This window comes from Ahaetulla prasina, chromosome 5 (genome assembly GCF_028640845.1).
Source record: "Ahaetulla prasina isolate Xishuangbanna chromosome 5, ASM2864084v1, whole genome shotgun sequence".
In the NCBI taxonomy this organism is placed as follows: Eukaryota; Metazoa; Chordata; class Lepidosauria; order Squamata; family Colubridae; genus Ahaetulla; species Ahaetulla prasina.
Window position 1 is genome coordinate 32,082,750 of NC_080543.1, and position 13,082 is coordinate 32,095,831.

General features: G+C 36.0%; 1 protein-coding gene across 1 annotated transcript in view; it reads left to right on the forward strand.

Moving 5' to 3' along the window:
• Positions 1–13,082, forward strand: part of ARHGAP31 (Rho GTPase activating protein 31) — a 136,973-nt gene that overhangs the window by 41,894 nt on the left and 81,997 nt on the right. The window lies entirely within an intron of this gene.

A 13,082-nucleotide genomic window follows, 5' to 3' on the forward strand; every position in this document is an offset into this window, starting at 1 on the left:
CATCCACTTATGGGATGCTAATTATCTGGTTCATATGGCTTTCCAAGTGATTTCTTTCTTTCTTTCAACAACCTACCCATATCCCAGGTGTTTAAATAATAACCCTTAATAAAGGATAGGAAACAAGCAGAGGTGGGTTTCAGCAGGTTCTGACCAGTTCTGGAGAACCGATAGTGGGAATTTTGAGTAGTTCAGAAAACCCGTAGTAAAAATTCTGACTGGCTCCGCCCCCATCAATTCTCCGCCTCCCAAGTCCCAGCAGATCAGGAGGGAATGGAGATTTTGCAGTATCCTTCCCCTGCCGCACCCACCAAGCCACGCCCACCAAGCAATACCACGCCCACCAAGCCACGCCCACAGAACTGGTAGTAAAATTTTTTGAAACCCACCACTGGAAACAAGATATCTGACATGGAGCCATCAGGCTTCAGAAATTAGATCACCTAATGCAGGGGTCTTCAACCTTTAAGACTTGTGGACTTGCATTTTGTTTGCAGTGTAATGGCTAAAATAACGGAGATAACCATGTTATTCTTTCTCTCTGTGTGTGTCTCTCTCTGTCTCTCTCTCTCTCTTTCTCTCTCTCTCTCTGTGTGTGTGTGTCTGTCTGTCTGTCTGTCTGTCTGTCTGTCTCTCTTCTCTCTGTCTGTCTCTCCTGTTTGTTTATCTGTCTATCTATCAAATTTATTTGCCATCTCAGGTGACTGTTTTTGTTTGTTTGTTTGTTTGTTTGTTTGCTTGCTTGTGGCTTTTCTGTCTGCCACAGTGTTTCTGACTGTGGTTTGTTTGTCTCATAATACAAAGTAACAGTGTTTTCCAATATTTTACAAATACTTCTTTCAACAGAGCTTGGAAAGAATACATATTACTATTATTTTAATGATTTTAAAAATTCTGTTCTAACTTTCTTTTTATCAAGCAGAGACTATACCTAACCGATCTGACTTTATTCTTTTCATCAGTTGAATTTTTTTTTTTTGAAATATTTTAATATTATTTTTTAAAAGGGACATTTTAGAATACAATTTAGACTGAAATTACCTCCTGAACCAAAAGTTTGCTGGTATTTCTAGTAAATGTCAGAACAGATGAAAATACAGGCGAAAAGAAAGCATTAAAGAATAATGTATATATTATAAGAGTATTAAGTTAATCTATGAATCAGGAAGGTGTCTATTCAAATCTTACTCAACCATTAACTTGCCAGCTCATCTATTTCTCCGTAGTTCCAAACTCTTGCCTAATTTGCAATTTGCAATATTGGGTATAATAAAACTAATCTGTCATGGCAGACTGTAAGTGAAATAATGCCTGTTAGCACTTTGAACAGAGGAAACACACAAGAGAGAACCTCAAACAGACACTGAAGACTTTATTGAGTTTGAGTCAGCAACTTTCCTGATTAGCATCAGCCACAATGCAGAAGACTCTTTTGCTTAATTAGTGTCCCTAAAAGTTAAACATCTTATGAAATAATACCTACAAAAACGTATTTTAATTATGAACTGCACATTTGCAAAAAAACAAAACAAAACCCACGTAATCTTTAAATATAAAAGCTAACAGTTTTCATATCTGAGATTTTATCGTTAGCAAGTCCATGCAGGTGTCTATCATTTGATGTCTCAAATTTTCTTCTGCTAAAAAATGTTTTGTTTTCCTATTTTTTTTTCTCTAGAATGCGTTATGCTTTTTTCTTGCCGGTACTTTTGACTATACTTTGTAAAGTCAACGTAATTAATTAAAGTATGATTAAGGTATCTGTCAAACATTATTTGAAAAAAGTGCTTTGGAACTTGTCAAACTGCAGCACTTCTTTGATGTTCATGAAAGCAGATGACCTTTCTCAAACTTTCTGTAAGTTTTGAAAAATATTGTTGCTGTTTTAAGGAGTTGACTCATTCAAGTTAATGCAAGTTTTAAAACTACCGGATCTGAACAAAAGCCTTCGTTTGACCCAGTTTTGAAGAAAACAGAACTCTAATCAAGTTGATGGTTCCCCCACCCCCATATCCTTCTCTCACAGTTTCTCCACACTTCTTTCCATGACTCTGATCCCCTCTAGCATGCTGGAGGCAGTTCTTTGTCCTGAGCAGAGACAAGGGGATCAGTCATGATGTGCTCCTTAACTGAAGCATGAGCATCAGAAGAGCTTAGACTCTCAGACAGACTATTATTCAATATAAACCAGAACACTTATTGTATCCCTTGGTCATTTTGCACCTAAGTTTATAAAATCCAAAATTTCAATAAAGAACTCTTCATATAACAAAATAAACATTTTTCTTTATCAAATTGAATGCTGATGGTTAAAAATGCATTCAATTGTTCAAGCAAATCACTGGTCTCATGCATTTTGCAACTGATGACTACATTTTTTCCTCTTTAGCATTTTGAACATTTTAAAGCAGGGGACTCCAACTTTGGCAACTTTAAGATTCATGGACTTCAACTCCCAGAACTCTGGGAGTTGAAGTCCACAAGTCTTAAAGTTGCCGAGGTTAGAGACCCCTGTTTTAAAGCACTGCTCATTCATTACTTGTATTGCCTCCATTTTCTTTCACACTGAACCTGATTGAAATTTCCTATTGGATATTCTCTTTTGGTCACCCTTACATGACTACTGTCACAAGGCCACTGTTTGCAGCAGTTTCAGACCACACTTGCTAATCCTGTAATGACAACATCTTACGACTACCAACCTTACTGGAACTTGAGTCCAACTCTTGTATCCATAACAGACCTCCTCTACCTGCCTACTAATGTTTATTGACATTAGACCAAAGAAAAAGTTTTGTACAGTTGAAAGACCCAATACAACAGATTATAGTTGTGCCTGAATGCTATCTTTACTTTTCAGTTAAAATGTTTGAGAAGAAATGCTGTGTGTATTTTGCATAGATGAAATACAACGGGCAAATGAAAGCTGTTGAGCGTATGTTGGTATTTGTCAAACAATTTTGTCTCTCCATTTTATTTTCTACAAAATGTAGCTACAAAAAATTATTGTCTGTCTGTCTGTTTACCTACCTACCTACCTACCTACCTACCTACCTACCTACCTACCTACCTATTATCTTCTCTCTCTCATATCTCTATTTTGTAACTGAGATTTCTTCCTTGATCCTGTACGTAAACTGTGGATTGTACCATAGATCTACATTAAAATTGTAACTGCTAAATGGTTAAATAAATGGAAATTAGCAGATAGTGACATGTCCATCCACATGGAAATCTGCAAAGGGTCAGGTGAAGAGATGGAATGAGTATCATTCATGCTGAGAAGCAAACTATGCCCTTACTACTTTCAAGTGACTTTGGAACACATGGAAGGGGTGGGGGAGTGAGAGCTTGCATCATGATATCACAATATGATTATTGGCTTGGGGGTAACTGTGGTTAGGAATGGATGCCTATGGAGATAGTACTGTTTGTTATTCAGACATGCCTGATGGCAGCTTACATTTTTGTTATATTAAAAACAGCAGGAGGCTCCAGCATTTCATTTCAAAGAAAAAATACTTTAATAGATATATTATGTTGACTTTTCTCATATAATTTATACTAACACATTCAGAGATTAATCATGCATATGTCATAATGCATTACAGAATCCATTTCATTACACTGTAATGCTGGATTCTTGGTGTATTGATGCATAACAAAATGTTTGCATTTCTTTTCCTTGGTGATTCCAGTAATTATTTCTATGTGGGTTATTTTTGCAAAAAGAGAGGGAGGGAGAGGGAGGGAGGGAGAGAGGAGAGACATTCTTGACCTAATTAGTGGGGGTGACCTTGAGCTAGACATTTTCTTTCAATCCTAGGAAGGAAACAGTGGTAAACTATCTCTGAAAACCTTGGTAAGAAAATTGCAGGGACTTTTCCAGGCAAGCTCTGAGAATCATACATGCAATAGAGGAAGTTCTAGGTTAGATATTTGGATATCCTGCAGATGGCATCAGTTATGGAAGTTTCATAGCCACAAATTCTTCAAGGCAGAAGAAAACTAAGTTTCTCAAAAAAAATTTCCCAACTTATGTTACTCATTATGAGTAACTGATAAATCACTGATTGATTGATTTATCAATCAATAGGCACCCAGGTTCAGAGTGAGCTCATGGAATTTCTTAATGAGAGATCATTAAGAATGCACAATGTGCTATCATACCTTTTAAAGGAATTTTATTCATTCATTCATTCACTCACTCACTCATTCATTCATTCATGCAATTTATCTCTGCTTCCATCCACAGGGAATGGGAATGTATATTAACTAACTAGCCCACTCTGCAAGGTTGAAGCAACATATTATGAGTGTGACTGTTGTTGTAACAGCTGAGACTGTTAGCAATATCCCACAACTTTCTATTTTTCATTAGTTATGGTATATTAAATAAATACTATATATTGACTCCAGTAAAGTTTTAAAAACTGATTTCTATTAGAGTCAAACCTGTGAAATGTTAGATGGAGTGTAACTATTAAGTAAGAATGGCATCATTATTTTTAAAGGATTATTTTATCTTTCATTTTATAAGTTAAGAGAGTCAACATGGATATTTTGAAATATCCATGCTACTGGGTATGTTTACAATTATAGCTGTAATGGTAGTTATTAATTTTACACAAATTTGAGAACGATTCTAATTTAAATTTCCCTAAAAGCTAAAAACACATTTTTTCTTAAGTGCTATTTTCAGGACTATATTCCAGATAGACAAAAGAAACACGCAAAATGTAAAACTTTACAAGTCTTAAATGTCACCCATTAAACATGTAATAGATGTTTTCTGGACTTTTATTAGCTGTTGTGTTCTCTCAGCCAACGTAGTAATTTGAAATAATTAATGGTACATTCTTGGATCACCAACAGTAATGATAGAACTATAAAATTTAGGATTCCCCCAACTATTGTATTATCTTCTGAGATCCCAGAAGCTGTTCCTTGCTTCATTTCTCTGTCAGTTAATTTTGTTTAGTAGGCAATTCTTGCACACAATAGCTATAAACATCATCTACAGAATAGCATTAGATAGTAGTATCAGTGAAATGGATAATTGATAACAATGTAAGAAAATTAGTTCATTTGTTTTGCTTTCTCTACTTCTCAATTCTGTGTTTCAAGAATATCAATGTGAATTCTAGTTCACATCAACTCAGGATAGATAATGATGAAGGATAACAGAAACTGACATCCATCAATATGTGAGATGTATGTGTTAACTTCTTCCCCCCTGTATTATGCAAACCCACAAATCTGAACCCACTTCAACTCTGTCTTCTGAAGGCAGGATATTCCTTGCTAAATAATGCATCTAAGACACATTTACATGTTTCATATACATAATGAAGTGCAAAATAATGCTTCTAACTATTTGCATTTTCACAATACTGTAAAGTTGACCCGTCGTAAATTTGACAATAGCATCTATGTGTTTGATTTAATATGCATATTTTCTCAATTTATAATGTTGGCATGTAGTATAGTTAAATATCATTTGTTACAGTTAAATGCCTTTTTTCTTTGAAATTCTTTTCAGGATTGGCAAAACAATATTTTGTATGTGTGATTATAATTAATCCTCCTCCTTCCCCTCCTTGTTCATGCTTTGTAAATGTACCAGAAATGGTAGATTAGGCGCTTAAAGCATCAATGAATGTTCAAAGGTTCACAAATATTAGGGTTTTGTTTTGATGAAATACCAAGTGATTGCTATGAACCGTGTGATTATGAAACCAACCAATTCATTTTACTGGTATTAGAGCGGGGTCTCCAACCATAGCAATCACTTGGTATTAGAGCAGGGTTCATAGCAATCACTTGGTATTAGAGCAGGGGTCTCCAATCTTTAGAGCAGGGGTCTCCAACCTTGGCAACTTTAAGCCTGGCGGACTTCAGCTCCCAGAATCCTCCAGCCAGCTTTGCTCTGGGAGTTGAAGTCCCCCAGGCTTAAAGTTGCCAAGGTTGGAGACCCCTGCTTTAGAGGACTACCTCAGTGTTGTTTTATACTTTAATGTATGTAATTATTAATTGCATTCAAATATAAGTCTCATATCGTATTCATAAATAGGTCAATTAAATTTCTAAGTAGCAGTTCTGAAATGTCCCATATGGGATAGGTAGAGGCAGGTAAAGATTTGTTTGGTTCTCTGCTTAGCATGATCTTCACATTAAGACCATGTAAACACATAGAAGGTGCCTTATCAATCTAATGGTTAAATACAATGCCAGATTCAATAGAATGTTTGTTGATCAATAGATGTTTAATGAAATTGCAAATCTATTTATTTATTTTATTTATTTTATTTATTTATTTATTTATTTATTTATTTATTTTGTCACAACAGTATATATAAGCATAAGCATGAAAGTAACTATATAATATATAAGCATATATATATATATGCATAAGCATGCAACAACTATATTAATTTGATATAATGAAAGAAAACAATAGGACAGCAACGGTAGGCACATTTGTGCTCTTATGCACGCCCCTTACAGACCTCTTAGGAATCTATTTTTCCCTGTAGCCCCACATTGAACACTTTAAAAAAAAAGACATGATCACTGAAAAAAATATATAGAGATGGAGAGAGATTACATACGCTTTGTATATAATAATCTAAATTTGAAGACACATTTGACTTAATTTGATAAAAGAGTGGATCTCAGCTTTCTTATGATGGGAATATGAGCCTTGATATAATGCAGCATATAAGCAATGTCTACCATTCTGTGACATGATCTTCTAGACACATAAACTGAATTTGGAGAGTGATAAACTCAGTGTTAGGTCAACATATAAGTATTTTTCATATACACAGATTATTCAGCAATTCAAACATACCTTCATATTGGTAGTGACTTACATAGAAACCCAGGCATTACTGTCAGTAAACTATGGTTTGTATGTTATGTATATTCAATCAACCCTGGCTCATTGAATGAACTATGATTAAAACAATATTTAGATTAGCACAATATGTGATACTTTTATGATCACATATATTTATAATGTATTGCCACACTTTGGCAAAATTAATATTAGACTAGGTATGTTACTTATATTTAATGTTTATGGCTGCAACCACAACTTCAAAGATTGTGTTGTTTTGGTGTAATTAGCATATAGATGTTTCCTCAACATGCTCCTTTAGAAATTAATCTTTGTTCTCCTGCTGCTGCTTATTTTTTGTAGCCATTTTTTATATTTACTTTGATTTGTCTCTGCTTTCATAGGTTTTAGAGCTATGTCCTTCTTCATAAACAGCCTGGTATCCTGTTTTGCATTTTCCCATGTAACTGCAGCTAGAAGATTTGAGGATTTTTCCATTAATAATCCCCACACCCTTTTCCTGGCCAGTACACTGTTTAAGAAGCATTGAGGTAATTTATTCAAGAATAGAAAACAGTAATAACTAAGGAGAAAAACCACGTATGCCAATAGAAAGAAAATGTGAGCTTGTCAGTGCTGACTGATTTACTTTTATAAAATATCCATCTTAACAGGAAATACAAAATATACTGTATCCTTGCTTTCTATCCAACTTTCAGAAATCTGATCAGAAGCATCATCTATGTGACACACATGTTGTCATCATGTGACGTATCACAACTTTTTACCCCTTTGCTAAAATGGGGGTGGGCATGGCCAGTGCAAGATGCATCTGGCCCACTGTCTGTGAGTTTGATACCCCTGATCTAGGTTTTCTGATGTGCAATTTAAAAAAGCAAGCCTATTCAAATTTAAAAGGATGTGATAGAAATGGGCATCTTTATTTTATAAAGATGGATTTTTATGCATTTGTAGAACCAATGCAGTAATCAATGAGAACTTGCCCACAGTTTTCAATGGTGACCTTCTCCAGTATCTCAGTTTTGAAAGAGCCCTTAATCTAGTTTCTCAATGATTGTAAACTATGTGGAAGGGTGAAGTAGTTTCAAAAATATTAGAATATATACACACCAGTTTCAAACCATGAGCTAGTAAATTCTTTATGATCCCAATTTGTTTGGCAACAAGTGTAATTGTTATTTAATAAATGAGAAAATATGTTTACATATTACCTCTCAGCTTGTTTTTCTCTTCAGGTAAATTTGGGACCATACAAACTGCTAATTTGGACTTGGCTTTTGTATCTTGGACCTGGCTTATCTTTTGGCTACCTTTATATATAGATGCTATGAAAACATTTACACTGAAATTTTAAAAAAATATTTAAAATAATTCCTGACTTGGTACTCACATTACTAAGAATCTATTTTACATCTCTAATTCACCAGTGGAAACTAAAAAAGTCGGGACTCTTTATTTATGACTGAAAAACCTGCCTGGAAATTTGAGTTAAACAGAAGAGAAAAATTGTTTCATTATTGTTGCATGTGACCTTTAGACTGGATTTAGAGCTTGCACTAAAATATGGTTTGTTTTAATCATTGTTTATTGAATCAATTACAGTTGGATGGATTTACACATCTCTTTGATTTAACTCATAAACCATGAGTTACTAACCAAATGGTGGAATTAATAATCCTAGTGGAATCTGTACAAGCCATAGTGGTGGAAGGAATACAATATTGTCTTCTTGCTCCCTTTCTGACTACTAAAAATAATAGAAAACTTGAAAATTATTTCTTTCTGTGATTTTGGCCATCAAGCTAGTTGGGGAGGTGTCTTGCAGTATCTAAAAATGGCAAGTTGACCATCCCTGATCTATAATATTTTTTAAAAAATGACAATTATTTTTTAATGTTTAAAAAGGCACAGAAATGTATGTGTTAAAATTGCTTCTAAATACATCATCTTTGGATAAAAAGGTCATCAATCAAACAGTGGGTCTCTATTCTTTTTAATGAAGCTTTTAAAAAATCCATTTAATTCATAGACTCATAGGACTAGAAAGGACCTCAGAGATCTTCTAGCCTAAACCCCTTCTCAGCGGTATACCATCCCAGCCAAATGTCCAATCTATTTTTGAAAACTTCTAGTGAATGAACACCCACAACTCCATAGACTTATTGTTCTCATTGTCAAAAACTTTCTCCTTATTTCTCGGTTGTATTTTTCGTTTATAAGTTTCCACCCATTACTTCTTATCCTGCCCTTTGGAATTCTAGAGAATAAGTCAATCTTGTCTTCCTTGTGACAGCCCTCAAGTACTGGAAGACAGTTATCGTGTCCCCCCCCCAATTCTTCTGTTCAATACTGGACATACCCTGGACATTCATTATACCAGGGGTCTGCAACCTTCAACTCTCAAAGAGCCATTTGGACCTGTTTTCCACAGAAAAGAAAACACTGGGAGCCACAAAACCCTTCCAGTGCCTGACTATTTCTTGAGCAGCCACAAAACTAGCATAAGTAGTTGAAGTAAACATTCTAGTTTTTTCCTGAAACTTTTCTTTTCTTGGATTTATTCATGGTTGGCCTACCGGGGGTTGAAAAGCTCAATAAATCATGTGCTGGTGGGTGTCGCACATTGGCAGTTGTGATGCACATTTTGAATGACAGGGAGCTGCAACAGAGGGGTGAAAGAGCCACATGCAGCCCCAGAGCTGCAGGCTGCTGATCCCTGCATTATACCATTTAACAGCCAGATCTTTTATCATCTTTGTTGCTCTTCTCTGCACATTTCCCAAGTCTCAACATCTTTTTTGTACCATGGTGACCAGAACTGGATGCAGTATTCCAAGTGTGGCCTGACCAGTTCAGTATAAAGTGGTACTATCACTTCTCATTGTCTTGATCTCTCTGTTGATGCAGCCTAAGACTGCATTGGCTTTTTGGCAACTATACCACATTGCTGGTTCATCTTTAAATGGCGATCCACTAGGACATTTAGATCCCTCTCACAGTTAATTCTGTTGAGCCAAGTATCATGTATTCTATACCTATGCATTTGATTTTTCCTGATTAAATGCAGAACCTCACATTTCTCACCATTGAACTGCATCCTGTTGGATACGGACCCATATTCAAGTCTGTCAAGATTCTCCTGGATATTGGAAACAATTGGCCCATTGCTGGAAATAATTGGTCCATTGCTGGGAGAAAGTGGCAAGAAGGTGACAAGCCACAGAGAGAAAGCAGATCTACTTAACTCATTTTTTGCATCTGTCTTTACACAAAAGGAAAAAACAATCCAACCTATCAAAAACAGCACCACAGAAAACAGATTAGGAACACAAGTTAAAATAGGGGGGGAAATGCTAAGTGAACACCTGTCTACCCTAGACGAGTTCAAATCACCAGGACCGGATGGATTACACCCCAAGGTTCTGAAGGAACTGGCAGACGAGATCTCAGAACCACTGAACTATATCTTTCAAAGATCCTGGAGCACAGGGGAACTGCCAGAGGACTGGAAAAGAGCTGATGTAGTTCCCATCTTCAAAAAAGGAAAAAAAAACAGATCCAGGAAACTACAGACCTATCAGCCTGACCTCAATACCAGGGAAGATTCTGGAAAAGATAATCAAGCAACAAATCATTGAACACCTAGAAGCAAACAAAGTAATAACCAAAAGCCAACATGGGTTTGTCAAAAACAGATCATGCCAGACTAATCTCATTGCATTCTTTGACAAAATGACAAAATTAGTGGACCAGAGGAATGCTGTCGATATAATTTACTTGGACTTCAGTAAAGCATTTGATAAAGTAGACCATAACCTACTACTAGATAAAGTAGAAAAATGTGGGTTAGACAGCACCACCACCAGATGGATTCGTAACTGGCTGACCAACCGCACTCAACGTGTAGTCCTCAATGGAACTACATCCACATGGAGGGAAGTATGCAGTGGAGTACCCCAAGGCTCTGTTTTAGGCCCAGTATTCTTCAACATCTTCATCAATGACTTGGACAAGGGGATAGATGGGGAACTCATCAAATTTGCAGATGACACCAAGCTGGCAGGAATAGCCAACACATCAGAAGATAGGCTCAAGATACAGAAGGATCTTGACAGACTTGAACATTGGGCGCTATCTAACAAAATGATATTCAACAGTGAAAAAAGTAAGGTTCTACATTTAGGCAAAAAAACCCAAAATACACAGGTACCGTATATGTGGTACGTTGCTCAATAGTAGTAACTGTGAGAGGGATCTTGGAGTCCTAGTGGACAACCATTTAAATATGAGCCAGCAATGTGCAGCAGCTGCCAAAAAAGCCAACACAGTTCTGGGCTGCATAAACAGAAGGATAGAATCAAGATCACGTGAAGTGTTAATACCACTTTATAATGCCTTGGTAAGGCCACACTTGGAATACTGCATTCAGTTTTGGTCGCCACGATGTAAAAAAGATATTGAGACTCTAGAAAGAGTGCAGAGAAGAGCAACAAAGATGATTAGGGGACTGGAGGATAAAACATATGAAGAACGGTTGCAGGAACTGGGTATGTCTAGTTTAATGAAAAGAAGGACGAGGGGAGACATGATAGCAGTGTTCCAATATCTTAGGGGCTGCCACAAAGAAGAGGGAGTCAAGCTATTCTCCAAAGCACCCGAAGGCAGGACAAGAAGCAATGGGTGGAAACTAATCAAGGAGAGAAGCAACTTAGAACTAAGGAGAAATTTCCTGACAGAACAATCAATAAGTGGAACAACTTGCCTGCAGAAGTTGTGAATGCTCCAACACTGGAAATTTTTAAGAAAATGTTGGATAGCCATTTGTCTGAAATGGTGTAGGGTTTCCTGCCTGGTCAGGGGATTGGACTAGAAGACCTCCAGGTCCCTTCCAACTCTGTTATTATGTTATTGAGCTTATCTTCCAAAGTATTAACTATTTTCCCCAGCTTGGTGCCATCTGCAAATCGGATGACTTCCTCTTTGATCTCCTCATCTAGCTCATTTATGAAGATGTTGAAGAGTAGTGGGCCCAAGACAGAACCTTGAAGTTCCCTATTACATATTTCCCTCCAGGTAGACAAGAGTTTCACTAAGGATTACCTGCTGAGTATGAATTGTGAAATATTATGAATAAATATTTTGGATTTTTTTTCTGTTTGCATTTATTTATTTATTTGATTCATTCTGCATTTAATTTTTGGTCAGTTTAAGGCAGGGTATATACCTAATCTCCTCCCTCCTATTTTCCCCATAACAGCAGAACTATGAAATGGGTTGGCAGGGAATGACTGACTTAAAAACCACCAGCTGAGTTTTATAGCAGAATTTTCTAGGTGGCTCATTTGTATTTAATATAAAATGTTATAACTACATTCAAGAATACAAACATTATATCTGAAAGTTGTCAAGTAATTCAAATATATTTTTCTTTTGTTTTTCCCGAGTGAGTATGGAAAGAAACATCAAGAGGACATTCGACATATGCATCCACAGCAATATTATAACAGAATGCTTTCTTACTTTCTGCTGGCTCTGAAATATCTTTCAAGAGACCTGCAGGTTAAGTCAATGTTCCCTTTCTTTTAGATTTGTTGACATAAGTGGATCTTGGGGGCCCTTGAGGGAGTAACTATTGCTTAGGCTTTAGCTATGCTGAGTGGAATAAACTTTGTTTACTCTAGGTAGCACCAGGTTAAGATAAAGAGAAAGCAAGTGAAGCATTTTAAGCTGAATAGAAGTTTGCTTTACTTGGTTCTTTGATATAAAAAAGCCTATTTAAAATCTAAGAGATTTTTAAAAATTTCTTTCTTTCTTTCTTTCTTTCTTTCTTTCTTTCTTTCTTTCTTTCTTTCTTTCTCTCTCTCTCTCTCTCTCTTTCTTTCTCACACACAGCTATCTATATTCATATTATAATGAAAAGCTAAAAGTATTTTCACACTATATAATTTAATAAACCACAATTGGTTGAATCCATGCAACACATGAAATCATATACCATTATATTACAACACATAATAATGGAGCTTGAAAGACATGCTACTCCAGACAACCTATTGTACAAGTTTACACAATTTGTGAACTAGGCCTTTTCTTTCAGTTTTGTTTGCAATGCTCTTACTAGTCCTGTATTACGTGAAAGAATAAGGCTCGGTGTTGACTAAGGCTGATGGACATTGAAGTTTAGAATATTGGAATATGTATGATGCCTATTTATAGTTAA